Source organism: Mercenaria mercenaria, chromosome 3 (assembly GCF_021730395.1).
Source record: "Mercenaria mercenaria strain notata chromosome 3, MADL_Memer_1, whole genome shotgun sequence".
In the NCBI taxonomy this organism is placed as follows: domain Eukaryota; kingdom Metazoa; phylum Mollusca; class Bivalvia; order Venerida; family Veneridae; genus Mercenaria; species Mercenaria mercenaria.
This window is the reverse complement of record NC_069363.1, coordinates 100336942-100355599: the sequence shown is the minus strand read 5'-3', so window position 1 is coordinate 100355599 and position 18658 is coordinate 100336942. Positions and strand designations below refer to the sequence as shown.

At 33.2% G+C, this 18658-nt stretch overlaps 1 protein-coding gene across 2 annotated transcripts in view; it reads right to left on the bottom strand.

Annotated features, from left to right (window-relative positions):
- LOC128555820 (E3 ubiquitin-protein ligase XIAP-like) overlaps positions 1–15522 on the bottom strand; it is a 29495-nt gene extending 13973 nt beyond the window's left edge. The window contains exon 1 of one of the 2 annotated variants that reach the window (XM_053539479.1): positions 15368–15522. The gene's annotated coding sequence lies outside the window, so the exon portion shown is untranslated. Of the gene's footprint in view, positions 1–1629; positions 1829–15367 lie in introns of those variants that run through there. The other variant, XM_053539481.1, reaches the window with a different exon arrangement.
- Positions 15523–18658: the final 3136 nt, after the last annotated feature.

Here is an 18658-nt window from a genome sequence, read left to right as displayed (position 1 = left end):
TTCATACTTATGAAGTTTTATACTTTTCTTATATCTTGATTTGGTATCACTAAAACAGTTTTGCCAACCTGGTAAAATTTTTAAATCTAAAGTGTTTACTTAAATACCTGCATATTTTCTTTTGTTTGTTAGTTTTGGTTTAGCACCGCTTTGCAACAGAAATTCAGTCATGTAATGTTGAACAGTTAACCTAACAAGTGTCCCTGGATTCTGTACCGGAACTACTCAGTTCTCTACAGGCAAGTGCTAAGTTCTCCGTATTATACAGGTGTACGTCTATTGACTTCAGACACACTATCTTTATTGAATCGTCATGGAGAGCAAAGGCCTCATCCAGATATCTGAATCAAGACCCTATGATTCGTCCTATCGAGCTAGGGTTGGTTTTGTATATGTTCTTATAATGCGACAATTTCTAAAATTAAAAAAAAAAAACTTTTTAAAAAACTTGATTTTTACTCGCAGGACAACTGCACATATCAGCTGTATGATCATAATATAATGAACGCACAGATGGATATTATTGTATGTTTTATTGAAATTCCATCTAAAATTATAGTTACATGGATGTTGCAATATATAGTTTAGGCAATTTCTGAAATAACAGAAGAAAACCTTCTTAAAACTTACCATTAACAGTTTAAATAAATCAGTATGTGACCATTTGGGCTTCAGTTTCTTCTTAAATATCTTTTTAAAAAGCAATGGTAGTGGTAACGTATTCTAAGGTGTGTTAAGGAAAAAAATCACACTGTCTGACAAATAAAGAAGCATATTGTATTATTATAGTACACAATAAGTAATATTAATTATTTTTCTGGAATATTTTCTAAATAATTGATGCAATACAACAAGGTTGTTGAAATGGTAACGTAACATGTGTAATGTATGTTACATTTTTATTCTTCCATCAATAAAGTGTTAACGCGACGTCTGCGGACATTATAGACCATATAAAATTGTTATTTCATTGGTAACAATTAATTATATAATTTTATTCAGTTTTAGTGGTCTCATAATTTTATTCGTTGTTTGTGACACCGGTTCATTTTATGCAAATTAGCTGAGCACATCCAGTTTTGAGTAAAAAATAATACCATAAGAGTAACAAAATAATATATAAAAACACACCGAGAGACTTTAAGACCAGATCAAAGCTGTTTGGTACATTTAAATTGATTTGAAACTTAGAAAATGTTATTTTTTAACAAACTTTTGTCAATTTGTAACATTCTCATTAATATTCATGAATATGCAAATTAGTTAATTAATATAAAAATAATGCAATTTAAAGACCAATGTCTTAGCTCCATTTTGACACCATTTTTATTGTTTTATCACCTAAACTGACCAAGATATGACTGTTTATCATATATATGGTTGTCCTTTTCAAAAATTATGGTTGCCATGGAAACAGTGAAATCATATATAGTTCAAAAGAGTTTTTTCATGGGAACATTTTTTATTTTGAAAGAGATGGTCCTGACGAACAATTTGGTACCTATGAAAAAATGTCTAGTGTGTGTGTATTAGAATCCGATAGAGAACAGTTATCAGAACAACTAGTATAGTGCGATCGCTTGGCTTCTAAAAATACATATAACTAAAATTATAAAAAAAGAAAATTACAATCTGTGCTTGTCCTTCGCAATTCTCCTTTGTCCGTTTGGTCTGTTCAATCAGGTCTGTCTTTTCAGTTCTATGTCTTTTTCAGTTCTGTAGCATTCCTTCTAAAGATGAGGAATAATAAGAAAATGCTTGTAACTTGTATTCTACAGGTATTTAGCAAAAAGACATTGGATGCGGCTATGATAAATTTTTCTTCTTTTTAACAAAACAGGCGTGTTTAGAAAATCAGGAACGTCGTCTCTCGATACCTAGGATAGGAAAATAAATATTTCTATTAAATTAAATATGATTTTACCATATTCATTATTAACGATGTTCTCTTGTTTCATAAAAGCATATATATTAAAGTGTGCTTTGTAAACTTAGAAAGAAGCGGGATCAAAATGCGAATAAAACTTGTATGACTGTATGGTCCGATACCATTGAAATGTGTTATTTTATCAACAACATGATTAACAAAATATGCTTGAACCAGAAGATGTACTTCCCCAGCTATATGAGGGAGATTTAATATGACTGCCCTCAGACAAATAACAACGTAATTATTAACATATATTATCACATGTTTGACGTCGTGGAAGTGAAACAAAGTTTGTTCTTGCACACCAGACGGGGATTTCCGGTATTTTTACCGGTGCTGGAAAAATCCAACTTACACCCTGGGGTGTAAGATGACTCTCGTGCTTAAAATGACGTATTACGAACTACATAATTGTAGAAGATTTATGTAGTTATTTATATTTTAAAAAAAAAACGGAATAAAAATCCAGTACCTTGACCTCTTTGTTCCCGATAGTATATTTCTCGATTCAAAACAATTTATTTTATCAAAAATCCATAACATTACGCTGCAACTGATAAAACAAAACCGGAACTAAACATTGTTATTTGTCTTTGAAACGTCATGACGTCTTTCCTGTTAACGGACGTTGCTTTCCCGCGCTTTGTTTAAATACGCTGCTATATGAAATAGTTCTAAAAAATGCCGTTCGACTGATTTTATTTTTATTATCATTTCTTGATATCGGTATGCAAGAAAAAGATTCTATCACTGGTTATAGGTGCAGATGGGAATATCCGGCTATATATCCGGAGCCTCGTTACCGCCTAAACAGTTACCCTCGAGGCCGGAAATTCCCATCTGCACCTACAACTAGTGAAAGAATTTTATAATAGTACACTATTTATAGTGTACTAAAGCTTTGACGTCGACGTCGTTTAAAGTATCGGAGACGTTCAACTTGATCAAATTAACTTGTTTATAATAGTTAAAGAAAGTAGATTTTTTATGTTTCGGCTGGAAAAGCTTACACGTGATAAAAAGAATATTACATTTGTGACTTTCCTAACTGAATTTATTAAACTCGTTGAATAAAATTGATAAAATACTTGTTTAATAAATTAAATATGAAATGACACTCATGTAATATCCTCTGTGTAATAACGCCTGTTTCTGCATCTGGGGGAACAGCATTCAATTATTACTGATCGTTGTCTAATTAAATCTTCGCCACAAGTGCAAATTTTTGTAGAAAAATCCAACAAATGTAGCATTCTCACTAGAATTGTTTTCATTAGAACAGCTGCTTTGTCATGTATTATGTATCTGTATATAGAATTCCGCTTAAGCCGGTGCTAGGGTGTGTGACGTGTGTTGCAAATTTCATTACCCCCCCCCCCCCCCCCCCCCCCCCCCCCCCCCACCGATGAACAATCAAATCAAATCTGCTATTATTTTGCTTTACAGCGTACTCTGCATTCAACAGATCATCTTTTATATATACAGTTGAAACTCGATATCTCGAGCTCGCTAAAAATCTAAATCTAAAAATTCAAGTAATCTCAAAGACATTGAAAAGTCCCGTCAAAAATACTTGCAAAAAAAAAAGCATTCAAGTTGAATTTCGGTTTTCTCGAAGTAACAAGCTCGATCCTTTGGAAGTTGGGATATCGAGATATAATTGTATTTTTGTTCTCCTTTTTTTATATCTTAGAAATATTTCCTTCAAGCCAGTAAAAGTCTTAGATTTTTAAAGCTAGAATTACATCTGTAATATTACGAAAACGCTTGATCTATAGTTTCAAATAATTATCAGATCAGACAAAAAAAAACAGAGTGTCTTAAAAGTTTGTATAAAAGGATTAAACTATTTGGATGTGCGTAGATATTGAAAATTTAATTTTTGGGGCGATTAGCCCCAGAGTGAACAATACGGTTCAAATTCTCTTAATACCATATGCCTACAAACAACAGTAAACAATCTCACCTAAAATAGTCCTAACATTTCTGCAGAACAGTAATAACATGTATGGCATACACATATGTATAGCTATCCAAAAGACACAGAATACTATAATTTCTACGTGATTCTGTAAATGATTATGTCATGCAGCTCTCTGTTATCCTTTCAGATAACATTACAAAATATTACATAATGAAGGTAAATTAATTCGCCCCCTATGAAATGAAATATCCGTATGAATGGAACTTTTTCAAACTCAGTGACAGAATACACACACTGTGTAATATGCAGAGATAAAGATAATAAATCAAGCGATATGTAAGACTTATCGTATTAGGGAAGGAAAAGGACTAGACCATAATCTTTAACAGTCCGGTTGGTAGCGGGGTCCGAGCCCAAAATTTCCCTCAGACCGACAAGAAAAACAGTACTTCAGTGCTTTGATTTTAAATTCTTACGCATTCCCATCACAAAAGTTTCTTAAAAAAATGTCATTTCTGATAAATGATGCTCACTGCACTTCATGCTTGCATTCTTATATCTATATGAATCTTTAAAAATGGTAAAGACTGAGTATATAATGTTCATGTCTTTTTGTATGGGTTGGAATAGAATAACTTTAGGAAACGATAATTATGACAGATGTGAATCTCGAATTTTACAAGTTTTCTTTTCTCTGTGTTGTGCTTGATGTAGACGACTAGCTCTTAGACTATGATATTTTTTTCTTTCCTCTATCAGATGCCAAAAAATGAACAGAAAACCTTTATTCGATGAAATTTCACGATAAACACTAATTATTTGACACGTGTGTTTACAATAGCACTTCTGTAAAAAGAATAGCTAGGCTGTAAATGTAGTCATGGTATTTCTCGACCATCGGCATAGCATTTAATTTTGTAAATCTGGACAATTATAATGCGGTCATCAAAGCCCTAGAGGGAGTGTTAAAGATTGTGATAATGCTTTAGTGTCACTTAAAGTCAATTAAAGTATATGGGCCATTTTCGTCAGGTAAATGTAACCGATTTTGACTGGCTGCCTTGATCAAAAGGCCTATTCATTTGAAAATAAATGTTACAGTATCCAGAACTTTATTTCAGTTGAGCTTAATTAACATGATACAAAAACAAATACAATCACAGAAACAAAATAACTGCAAGTTACAGCTAAGCTTACCCTAATGATCACATGTTGTAGGAAGCCACGTGCCCAACGTAGCCATAAATCATCTTCCAAAACTGACCCATCTAATTAAAGCAGCAAGATAATAAAAGTTCTTTTGTTTCTCGCAGAATTGTCTTGCTTGACATATAATTCGATTAACAAGACACCCTCAATTTTTCTGTCACAAATAAGAGTACAATTTGCTGAATACAGCGTCTTGTAGTGGTTCACGGAAGACATGCTGCTTCGCATATGATTAGAGCTTTTAAATTTCTGTCCGCAAATAGTACAAGAGGGTCAAGATGGCCTTAAGTCGCTCACCTGAGTAACACACCGTAACAGTGTAAACATGTTTTACCTAGTGATTTCATGCAGACAAATATTCTGACCAATTTTCATAAAGATTGAATAAAAAACGTGGCCTCTTAAGTGTAAACAATCATTTTCTTTGATCTAACCTAGTGACCTAGTTTTTTACCCCCATGACCCAGATTCGAACTTGTCCAAATTTTCATGAAAACAAACATTCTGACAAAGTCGCCGGAAGGTTGGAGCAAAAAGGTTGCCTCTAGAATGTATACACGTTTTGTCTTTGATTTGACCCAGTGGCCTAGTTTTTGACCACATTTGACCCAGATTTGAAATCATCCAAGACTTCATGATAAAAAATATTCTGACCAAGTTTTATGAAGATAGAATAAAATTGTGCCCCTAGGGTGTAAACAAGCTTATTCTTTGATTTGACCTGGTGACCTAGTTTTTGACCCCACATGACCCAGATAAAAATTCATGCGATATTTCATGCAGGCAAACATTCTGACTAACTTTCTTTCACATCAAATGAACAAGAGTGTTAACAAGCCTTTCCTTTGATTTGACCGGGTGATCTAGTTTCTGACCCGATATGACCCTAGAAATCATCAAGATAAACATTCTGACCAAGTTTCATGAAGATACGGTCATAAATGTGGCCTCAAGAGTGTTAACAACTTTTCCTTTGATTTAATCGGGTGAGCTAGGTTTTGAACCTATATAACCCAGTTTTAAACTCGGCCTATAAATCATCAAAATATAAACAATCTGACCAAGTTTCATGAAGATAGGATCATAAATGTTGCCTTTAGGTTGTTAACAAGCTTTTCCTCTGATTTGACCTGATTACCTAGTTTTTGACCCGACATGACCCAGTTTCAATCCAGGTCTAGGGAGTATCAAGATTATCATTCTGTGCAAGTTTGCCTCAAATCAAAGCATAAATGAAACCTCTGTATGGCTGAAAGGGCCAATATAGAAAATTGTGCCCTTTTCATGGGCAGTAACTCATGATTGAATATAGCCGGTTTTCGAAAGGAACCTAGATCTTACTGTGACTTAAGTTGTGTGTAAGTGTGGTTAAAATCAAATATAAAATGTTACTTCTATAGTGTTCACAATGTAAAAATCAACAAATGTTGGCTCTTTCATGGATCAATCAGGGGCCGTAACTCCAGAACCTATAGATAGATTTGGCATATTCATCATGGAATCCAAGAGTTATTGTTGTTAAGGATATTTTGCAAGTCTCTATCAAAGTAAACCATAAATGAAGTCTCTATTTGGCGCAAAAGCCAAAATAGCAAATTTTGGCCCTTTAAGGGGCCATAACTCTCGAAACCATGATAGGATATGGCCAGTTTTCGAAAGAAATTGAGAAACTATGCCAATACAAGTTGTGTGCAAGTTTGATTAAAGTTGATTGCAAAATGTGGTCTCTGACGTGTTCACAAGTCAAAAAATAGCAAATGTTGGCCCTATAAGGGGCCATTTCTCTATCACCCATGATGGGATCTGGCCAGTTTTCGAAAGAAATTGAGATATTATGCCAATACAAGTTGGGTGCAAGTCCGATTAAAGTTGATTGCAAAATGTGGTCTCTATTGTGTTCACACACCAAAAATAGCAAATGTTGGCCCTTTAAGGGGCCGTAACTCTACAACCCATGACGGGATCTAGCCAGTTTTTGAAAGGAACCGAGATATTATGCAAATACAAGTTGTGGGCAAGTTTGATTAAAATTGGGTGTGCAAAATGTGGTCTCTATTGTGTTCACAAGTCAAAAATAGCAAATGTTGACCTCTTTAAGGCGCCATAAGTCTGGAACCCATGATGGGATTTGGCTAGTTTTCGAAAAGAGCCGAGATATTACGCCAATACAAGTTGTGTGCAAGTTTGATTAATATTGATTACAAAATGTGGTCTCTATTGTGTTCACGAGAAATTGTGAACGGACGGACGACGGACAGGTGAGCTAAAAACGACGAGAAGTGTTTCTAAGATTTGGTGTACTTCCTTTACTGAACTGCAGTAAGATATCAGCCTAGATGCTTGTTTAAGACTATTTGATAAAGAAGTCGCATTTTCTTATTTTAGTAGATATTTGCATAATTATGAAACACTTTTCCCGAACTTAGATATTATCCATCCTCCAGGCATGGAGTACCTTTGCAACGGATGTCACTTACAGCACTGTTTATGGAAACATGAAAGTAATTAAACACCAAATAATTAAGATTGAAACAAATTTATTCTGACAAGTTTTATTAATAATCATTCGGAGCTCGGATCCTTTCGTTTCTGTACGGTTATATTATTTATATTTTAGTAGAATGCTTAACACAATCTTTAAATATTGTCAGGAAAATTCAAGTGTTAAAATAGGGAATGAATGCATCTTAAGTGTTAGCTCCAAGAAGTTTGAAGTCTAGCACACAATTTTTAGGGTTAACTTCTCAACATGCATATGCCTGTATAAAACACTGTTGCATTCAGCTGTCAGGAAATGCTGACAAAGCTGTTCTTGAGCTTATATTGTTGACGAAATATATAAGAGATCATGTCCGGATTACGCTTTAAGTTTGAGCAGATCTTTAAAAATAAATTGAATCAAACAAAAAGATAAATATCTAGGAACAGCAGGAAAATGTAGTCTAAAATAATATTTTTGTCGGTTTATACAACATGAGAATTTTTAAAAAATATATTGAAACCAGGTCAATTTATTATAAAAAAATGACGTTAAAGTACACTTATGATTAGTATAGCAATTATCTTAAGCATGTGAAGAAAACAGGGATAAATATCAAACAGAGAATGCCACGTTCCAAATACGCAGCCTTCCAACACAGTATAAATAAAAGTAATCACCGCCAGGTGAATCTCTAACACTCAGAATGGAAACAAAAGACATGGCATGTAAAACACAAAAATACCCCTGTATAACTGTACAAAAAGCAAACCTTAAGAACCCAAAACGTATGTACTAAATGTCTTTGCAGAAGACAGAGCATCAAGAGAAACACCCTTAAGGGCCCGATGAAATGGATCAGAAGAAGAAATCAAGTTATGCAATAAATAATGGTAGAGATCTTAAGAAAAGTAACGGTCAGTAGCACATTTAATACTTTGACCACACAGCCTATTTCGTAGAGTTAAATTCTTTCATTCATTCAAAAATCGTCTGTCGCTTAAAGTGCTGTGTTTTATTTGATATATACATTATGATGATTTAAGAAATAATAAATCTGTTTCTCTATTTTATCAGTTAATAAAATATGGGCAGGAGTTTGGATGCGTAATAATTAAATCACGAGTGCGTAGGAACAGATTTATTATTTCGATTCTAACAACGCAAATAATTCGCATTTTACAGTACTACATTTTCAGCGTAATACGTCATTCGGATCATATGCAGTTACAATTTACCCCCATGGTTAGAAGGTTTTGCGTAGCCAATGGAACGTTTAGATATTTGTTCCTTTTTTTTATTAGAATTTTGAGAAGTATTTACAAACTAGTTATCTAACAACTCGCAAATTATTTTTGAACAGAATTACCAAATTAGGTTAGTTGACCCTGTGTTACGATTTATATGCTTACTTTAATATGACGTCACATCATTATAACGTCATACTTTATGTCATACATTTATGACGTCACCGCTGAATCATAATTGAGTTAATTGAATTCGCTCGTAGAGATTAAAACGTGTTTTACGGTCCTACACATAAGTCAGTACGACCTTTTATTATAATTATGTATTTGAAATATTGTTTTCAACCGTTTGGCCCTGAAATAATTTGTATGTAATGGAACAGAAGTAGAATCTCTTATGTCACAATCGTAGGGGGTGAAATGTAACAGCCAGCCATACTTTATCGTAGATTCATGTATAGGCGATTTCTCTATATGTTTATATAGCAATTGCTCCGGATCGTGTTAGAATTACTGCTTATGCCAAAATGTGTACCTATACATGCAAACAGTTTATTTTAAAATGACTTTACAAACATGATCTTTCCGGTCTTACTGAATTTCAAAACTTATTAAAGTATTTACCATTGTGAGCTCTGAAACCTTTCAGTTTTAACTATTTGAGAAATTGATGTCTCGAATGGATTGAAAAATGTTCCAGTACAATGATATAAAACTGATATTGTAGATGAAAGGGATATTATGACGCCTAAATAGCTCGTGTTGTCTCATTCGCATGAAGTAGTGTCGTATCGGAGGGGTTTTTCTTATTGAAATGACATTTTCTTCAAACTATCATAATTAAAACAATAATTTATGACAAATTCCACTTAACTATACATGCTGAATGTGTTCCCATATGACTTAATGAGAGAATCTTATTATTTACAGTCTGTCGTATCTGCATAGAAATAATAATGACATTTATATGATTTTTGTCTGTATCATTTAAATTCAGACAATAAATATCTCTAGATCATTTTCCAAGTTGTCTCATTATGTGAAATTTCTAGAGCGATATTTGATTCTATTCACAATTCACAAGAGAACTATCAATTTTCTGTCACAAGTAAGTCAGTAACAATAATGGTCCATTGAAAACGGTATCCACTTTCATTCAAGTCAGACATGTTTTGTACATAACCTCTCATGCACTAAGACCTTTTATATGTTGTTTTAGAACAGTATCAAAAGTACTGCGAAAAACTCTACTATTCCTGTGTGATTTCAGTTCATGCTTCAGCTGCAAGTACTCAACCATTACAGGCTATTAACATTGTTGTTTGTTGAAAGTGAAAGCAAAGTGAAAGCAAAGTCCTCAGAGTGAAACATTACCTTTAATGAAATATTAATGAAGTCAGCGTCAATGGAATATTGGAACAGCTAGTACTTAAGAGAAAAGAGGAAAAGCTGTCCATATATTAAAATAATGTTATATTTCTGTTTGTATATATTTCTGTTTTATCATTTGTCGTTGGCCACAGCTGTTAAAAAGCACATAATGACACTTTTTAATAATGTCCTAATATAACTAATGTTTTATTCTAGTTAACGTAAACCACCATGATCGCACAATTAGTGACATTACATTCATCAGTTTCAGACGAACAAAGAAAGAGAATAACATAATATTTCATGTAAAGCAAAAACAAAACCTAATTCGTATCATTGATCCCATAATGCACAGGCCCTTTTAAAAGAATGGAATGCAAAACAATCATTATTCATTTAGGAAAATAATGAAATATTACATGACATTCAATTTTTGACACTGGATTTTGATTTTTTTTTCACTCACATGAATCTCGTATTATCTTCAAAAGGTCAAAGGTGTTTGACATTCAAAATATTTATACGGCGACAAATAGATAAAGCCCCTTAGAAACAGTTGCATTTATGATGAATGGCAATTGATGGAAATTAAATTAAATTGCAAAATAATTTGCTTTATTTATTTCGGATGTTTATTTATTCAACATTTTTATAAAACTTTGATAATCTGTTATTTCAGATAAACGGGGGCCTTGAATTACCCCATACATTACCATGGATATTTTGTAAAGAAATAGAAAATAAAATAAAAAATAAAAAATGGAACAACGAAAATTTATAGCATAGTATTTGATAACCCAAATGAAGTATAAAATGTAAATAACAAGCATTAAATAATGAAGACAAAAATATAGTCAAACCGATGAATGCTCCTTGAAATATCATTATTGCACATTCTAATACATTTTCCTCTGTTAAAACCCTCTTACGCTAGAATGACGTCACGTTAACGTGCGGTGACGTCAATGCTTTTGTTGCGACCAAGAAAGAGCGCTACTATATCTTATCTACTGTTTTTCATTAAGGGTATATTAGAATCGAAATAATTTATAGCAAACTCGTGTTTTAACACTTTTCATACACTCGGGCGGTAAAACGTTGTACAAATAATTTCACTCGGGCTGCGCCCTCATGAAATTATTGAGCCCGACGACGTATAACCACCTACTGTGCATAAATAGTGATAAAACACTCCTTTGCTATAAATTATTTCTTAACTAAAAGCACAAAAAAATTCAACGGACGGACGCATGCGTAGTCATATAGGTCAAACTTTCATAGAAGTTTCTTAGGACTCCAGCAAGTAGTAGTTGAGAAATAGCGTGCATAAGATATGCGCATTTCATCTTGACTGTGAAGTTTCCCACGAACTTTCAGCCAAGGGTTGACAAGGATGTCACTATAGTTAACTAATGTTGTGTAATCAAAGAGCAATGCTGAACGAAAATCTATCCAACTGGATTACGAAGATAATATGCGGTTTATGAAGATAATATGCAATTTCTACGTGGGAGTGTTGTTTGCTATGAAGTTTCGATGAATTCCAGCCAGTAGTTGCTGAGGAATACTCATGACAAGAAACGGTGATATAAAATACTAAGGTTGAATAATCATAGGGAATACCTCACAGAAAAGTCATCTGACCGAAATATAAAGATACAAAGGGCGGATCTGGGGGGCGCACTAAAATCGCCGGAGCATAGGTAATTTGTCATTTGTTCTGTGTGAAAAAGTGCAAAATACGCATTTTTTTCTCGCTACGCTCGCATACATAATTTATCTTTTGTTCTGGGTGAAAAATATGAAATATGCATTTTTTAAACGCTCGCAACGCTCGCATAGGTATTTATCTTTTGCTTTGGGTGAAAACATCCCTTAGTTGCGCCCCAACACCCTAACACCAAATCCTGGATCCGCCCCTGGATACCATTCACATCTCCTCTTGGGACTAGAACTTCTTCCGAAGTTTCGATGAATTCCAGCCAGTGGTTGCTGAGGAATACCCCGGACAAGAAATTGTACTATAGTGTACTAATGTTGAAAAATCAAAGGGCAATATCTCAGTGAAAACTCATTCAGTCGGAACATGAACATGTGAAGCTCTTTTTAATAGTCAAACTTCCTGTATTTTTAGAAGTTGCCGAGGAATACTTCGGACAAGAAATGGTACAATAGTATACAATGTTGAATAATCTAAATACAATAACTCATAGAAAAATTATCTCACCAAAACATGCAGAGAATATGTGCATTTTCTTTTTAATAGTGAAGCTTCCTATGAAGTTTCACTAAATTCCAGCCATTTATTGCTGAGGCGAACTCCGGACAAGAAATGGTACCAAAGTACGCTAATGTTGAATAATCAAAGGGCAATAACTCCATGAAAACCCATCCAACGGGAACATGAAAATAACATGCATTTTTCCTGTTTGAAGTAAAGCTTCTTATGAATATTCGCTATTTCATATGGAAGTTGCTAAGGTATACTCCGGACAATAAATGGTTCTACAGTAAAATTATGTTGCATAATCAAAGGGCAATAACTCATAGAAAAATCAACTCACTAATACATGCAAATAATATGCGCATCAACTCTCTGAAGAGAAGCTTCCTATCAAGTTTCACTAAATACAAGCCAGTGGTTGCTAAGGAATATTCCGGACAAGAAAAGGTACTATAGCATACTAATGTTGAATAGTCAAAGGGCAATAACTCCGTGAGAAATCATCCAACGGGAACATTAAGTCAATATATACATCTCCTGTTTGGAATTAAACTTCCACTAAATTTTGCTATATACCATATGGAAGTTGCTAAGGAATACTCCGGACAAATGGTTCTATAGTAAACTTATGTTGATTAATCAAAGGGCAATAAGTCAGTTTTAAATCATCTGACAGATACATAAAAGTAGTATGCAAGTCTCCTCTAAAGGAGTGAAGCTTCCTATGAAGTCTCAATGAATTTAGTCTAATGCCTGCTGAGAAATACTCCGGTTACTAAATGGTTTTACTGTATACAACGTTTAACAATCAAACGGCTAAAATCTTAGTAAAAAATTATTCCTAAAAAAGGTAAATCTTTCTGTGAAGTTTCACTAAATTCCAGCCAAATGCTCGTTCAAGAATTTCGGAAATGACGGACACACGGACGGAGGGACGTACCAAGCGGCGACTATAGGCTTCCCCCTTGGGAAACACTAAAACATTGAATAGTGTTTAAAACTGGTCTAATCTAGAAATTGTATTATTGAATGTTCTGATTTGTTTACAAGACATCTGACCGTTATTGATTATCCTCTAGAGAATTCTTCAAAAGGTACTGTTTCTTCTAGAACTAATGCTGTCATTAATCAGCATCAATAATTAGGGTATGCAGGTTGTAATTTGCGTTCTCATTATTAGAAAAAAATATCAGCGAAAATGTGAAGATTGCATTCATCATGTATAAAATCGGAATGATTGTCACGTTGTCACCATAGCAACTGTTATATTAAATATAATAATTAGAATTATTCAGGAGTTTTATTGCGCGTGTCTAGTTTTCGCGTACGCTATGTTTTTAGTTGAATAAAACTAAAGCAATACAATGAAACATTGGACACAATATTAGGCAAATCATACAAATCGTATGAAACAGAATGTCCGTATACCAAACACAACTGAGCCAATGCGAAAGCAACAGGGTTAATACTGAAAAACAGAGCCAGTGCGGGACTCAAGCATTTTGTATGGTAATAACTGGAAAGGCTAACATAGAGAAGTTACTTCCAGAAGATTTTTAAAAGGCGCAATTTTTTTTAATAAAATTTTTTTCACAAAGGTTTTCGCATTTTTGATAAGAATATTATGCGTGACTGAGTAGACAAGCAATATCGATATCCATCTTTTTACATTGTGATGCCCATTTCGGTTTAACGATGATTCGTCCTCTCTAGTGGACATCGTGTCACTTGTTTTTGTGCAACGATATTAAAACATGTGGAAATTTTGTTCTAACATACAGACTATAAAATAAAGTAATAATTCAAGACACCATTATTCAAAAGAGGGAAGTTAAGTTCAAAAGCAAAAAATCATGAAGGGTAGCTTTCTGGAAATATAAATGGTCAAATGAAATGATGTAGTGTGTGTGGTGGTGGTGTGTGGGGGGGGGGGGGGGGGGGCATGAACCTTCATTACCTTACAGAACTTGCTCACTACCGTTTCTCAGTAAATACTAAGATACCACTTATCAGTCCCATTAAAAAGGCCTGTACCTCGTGGTCGTATTGTGGATATACACAAACGTTCAAAATACTTATTAATTGGTTTTGCTGCCAATATCAGCCTCGAGCAAAGACTAAACGTCAAATACAGTATAAATAAAGACAATCACGAAGACTTTGTGCTTTTAACAGTCAACATTTTTTACAAATATCCATGTTTCCTCAGTTTTACATATTTTGTTATAGGCAGCTTGACAGATTTAATTCCACGGGTCATGCAAAAGTGCTCTCTTTTTGATAAAACAGCCACTCTTCAGGCGTTGCATGTAAATAAATCAAATACAGATCTTTGTTATAAAATCATAAAAACGTAATATCAGTCCTTGTATATATTGAGGCACATTTCTTATGATATTAATACAATTACTTTAAACTGTATTAATGACATGATTGAATTAAAGAGTATTGTTTATTATTAGCATTGCGTGCATTTTTGGAATAATTCATAAATGTCTTGCTATAAAACGGGAAAATTGAAACAATTATATGTAAGTGGTAGTAGTGTGAATTACACAATTTATTTTCATTCATGACCAAGGTATGCATCTTGAAAAAAGAAAAAAAAATAGAAAAAGAGATCGGTTATGCTAATACTAAAATATATCAGTTTGTTTTTGGATCTGAAAGCATACTTCGATTGATCCTTGTAATCCAATTTTACAACGGGAAAATCAATAGTAGTGTCTGATCTTGTATTGTTTTACATGCTACATGTACATATTTAACATATATATTGTGTTGTAAAATATTAACTAAACTTTGAGTACAGATTTATTTCATCATACACATGCATTATATGTCTTTTTTATCATACATATTCATACACAGGTGGATAGCAGTGCAGTAATATGACCTTGGTACAGACTGATAAGATATGTACGATTATAAGTCTGATATATTTAGAACAACTAAAATAAAATAAAACAGTTAAAATACTCACAGTACTTTACAAGAATGAGAATATATCTGAAAATATAAGTTAATATTCCTTCTTTCCTTTTCCTCTAGTCTTTGTTTTTCTTCATATAACTTGGGATTCCATGCTTCATATAAAGTTCCTATTTATAGTAACACTATGTATTGTATAAGCAGTATTTTTTCATCACGCATGAACCGAATTACGATGTTATGCACCTTTGTCATTTATGTCTTAACAATGCGTATTAAGATAAACATGTCACGTACGTTTAATCTGAATATCTTTTCTGTAGCATAATTAAAAAGAATGTCAAAACTACAATTATGATTCTTATAGGTGGGGTGTTGCTAATTGTTTTATCGTTATATCACAAAATGTGTCTATAAGTCAGACAATTGATATTCTACGACCAGTTGTTACGATATATACAAAATGTATATAATATCATGAATTCATTTGTAGAATGAGGCTAATGCTAGCTATTTCATATGATAATGATATGATTACGACAGAAAATGAAAAAAAAAAAACACATTTTTTTACCCTTAGTCGATATTTATATGTTATTTTTTGTGTTGGCTAAGTCTATACTGACTCTAAAAACTAAACAATATGACATGTTTCAAATCTTAATTTGTATTTGGCTTTAATATGAAAGAATATCTTACAAACAGTGAACATCAGATGCAACATTTTCACGAATGGCACAAATAGTGGTGTTCACGAGTGAAGTATATTTCGATCTTACACTGAAACAAACAAATTTTCTTTTTATTTCATGTCTTTTAAATGATGTTATCAAATTATACCAGAGTTACTCGTGCAACATCACGTGCATCGGCCGATGCCATACGCAAACTTATGACGTCACACTGTTAATACTGTAAAAACGTTAATATATAATAATTATTTGAGATTTCTATATTTCTTTTACCTTATAATGCGACAGAGGGCAAATATATGCCTTTTGTAGGTATTTAAGTAATTCTTTATCTTTATTTAAGGAATGATTTATAGCAAAACAGTGCTTTATCACTATTTATACACGATGGGCGGTTACACGTCGGGCGTAATAATTTCACTCGGGCTGCGCCCTCGTGAAATTATTTCGGACGACGTATAACCGCCCGAGTGTATAAATAGTGATAAAGCACTGTTTTGCTATAAATTATTTCGATTCTAATATGTTCTTTATTGTAAAATTTTATCAAATATGATGGAACTGTTTCTTCGCGCAAGCATGGCGCCAATAGTAGGTATTTGTTAAAACACGCCAGGACCGGAAACGGTTATACGTCTTGCGGCAGAATTCAGTTCGTGAAACACCTGCACAGTTTAATTTTTGACGTTATCGAATGGCAAAACGACTGTTTAAGACATTGCATTTTATACCGGTAAAATCATCTTTAAAAAAGTCAGGCAAGAAAATGGTCAGTACTAAAGTAAACGATTTTTATCCACAATGAAAATAAATCACAGCGTGGTGAACCCCTTTCAATTACTGTTGGTCACAAAAGTTTCAAATGTGCATGTTAAAGTGATGGGAATGTGAATAATTATATATTATCTTCAGACTATGATAGCATGCGGTTAACGTAACTCCTCTCCGCATTATAAGTAGTATACAGGGACACTGGAAAAATATATGTTTGATAACATTATGAAATTGATTTGGGCAGCAATTATTTGGACGTATGCGAGATTGAATCAGGTAAACAATCAAATTTTTTATTGTCTTACTGTTTTTTTTAGTTAATTTGCAAATTGGATTACAATATTATTTTCGTTAAGTTATAACATTAACGATGTTCGCTGTTGTTGTTTTTTTTTCTAATAGCAATAATGAAATAGTCTGCCTTCATGTTTATTATGTATTACAATAGCATGCCACTAAAGCAAATATATATGAGCTGCACCACGAGAAAACCAACATTGTGGCTTTGCGACCAGCATGGATCAAGACCAGCCTGTGCATCCGCGCAGTCTGGTCAGGATCCATGCTGCTCGCTTTCAAAGTCTATCGCAATTAGAGAAACCATTAGCGGACGCGCTGGCTGGTCTAGATCCATGCTGGTCGCAAACCAACTATGTTGGTTTTCTCATGGCGCGGCTCATATAATATAATTATTATTCTGTTCAAATAAACATTCACTCAACGGAACTTCTTTTGGTATTTCCCAGTTTCTCTTTACAATTACTGAGAAACGTATTTTCATGTCAAAATTTCAGCCGAATTCAATTAATTATACAGACAGTCATTTTTACAAGATCAAATAATTTCAAAATGTCAGACAAATGTGCGATAGACACTCAAAAGTAACAGTGAAGTAGACTTAGATATTAAATAGATATATTGTCAAATGTCAGACGAAAATCAATTCGAGTTATTACATTTTCCTCATAAAAAAATCGCCCGTTTATATAATCAAAATATTTTTATGTTATTTTTTTGTGACTAAAGGTCTCCGAATAAAGAGAAATATATGACGATATAATTAAATTCTGTAAATTTCTAAACGAACTATAACGTCATAATGCTCTACAAAAGTCATCCAAATTTCAAAAGATATTGGCAAATATCAAATAGTAAGTGTATTAGGTTTTCACATCTCCTCATTTCACAAGCAAAACATTCGAAAAATATATAAAGAAACTAATATAGTTTTTTAAAAATATAATTATTGTTATGGTTGTCTGGAAATAACAGTTGCATCTTCCGACGTGCTGAAAGCAGAATTAACCGAATATAATTACGAGCATCTACCATCCTTACGTATTTGAATGTGTACATGCAACTGGCGGCCGCTTATATCTGACGGAAGGAATGAGCTCTTTATGAACCTCCGATTGTCTTTAACCTTTTCAGGGTGCCTCATTAAACTAAAAGCAAACGATAACGAATAACATGTAAACAACGTTGTATGCAGTCTGAATAAAACGATAAAGTGAAAATGATGTGTCACTGGTTAATCATTTTTAAAATTATGACGACATAGTATTTTGTAAGTTTTAATCATAAATTTCTTATTTCCTTCCTATTATATTTAAGATCTTTATCCATATCGAGTCGAACTAATTTGATAAATGTGTATTTTTTTCATCCAAACACATTGTTGCAATTCTATTCAGGTATTGAAATGTTAATAAATGTGTTATTGTTATGACCTGCTTTGAGCCTTTAGTTATATAAAACATATTATATGACAATTTGGATCAAAGCACGTTAAGAACAGTTATATATAATATTGAAAACAAAATGGTAGAAGTATATAATAAAAGAGGCATTATATCAGTAGCTAGATCTTGGATTTT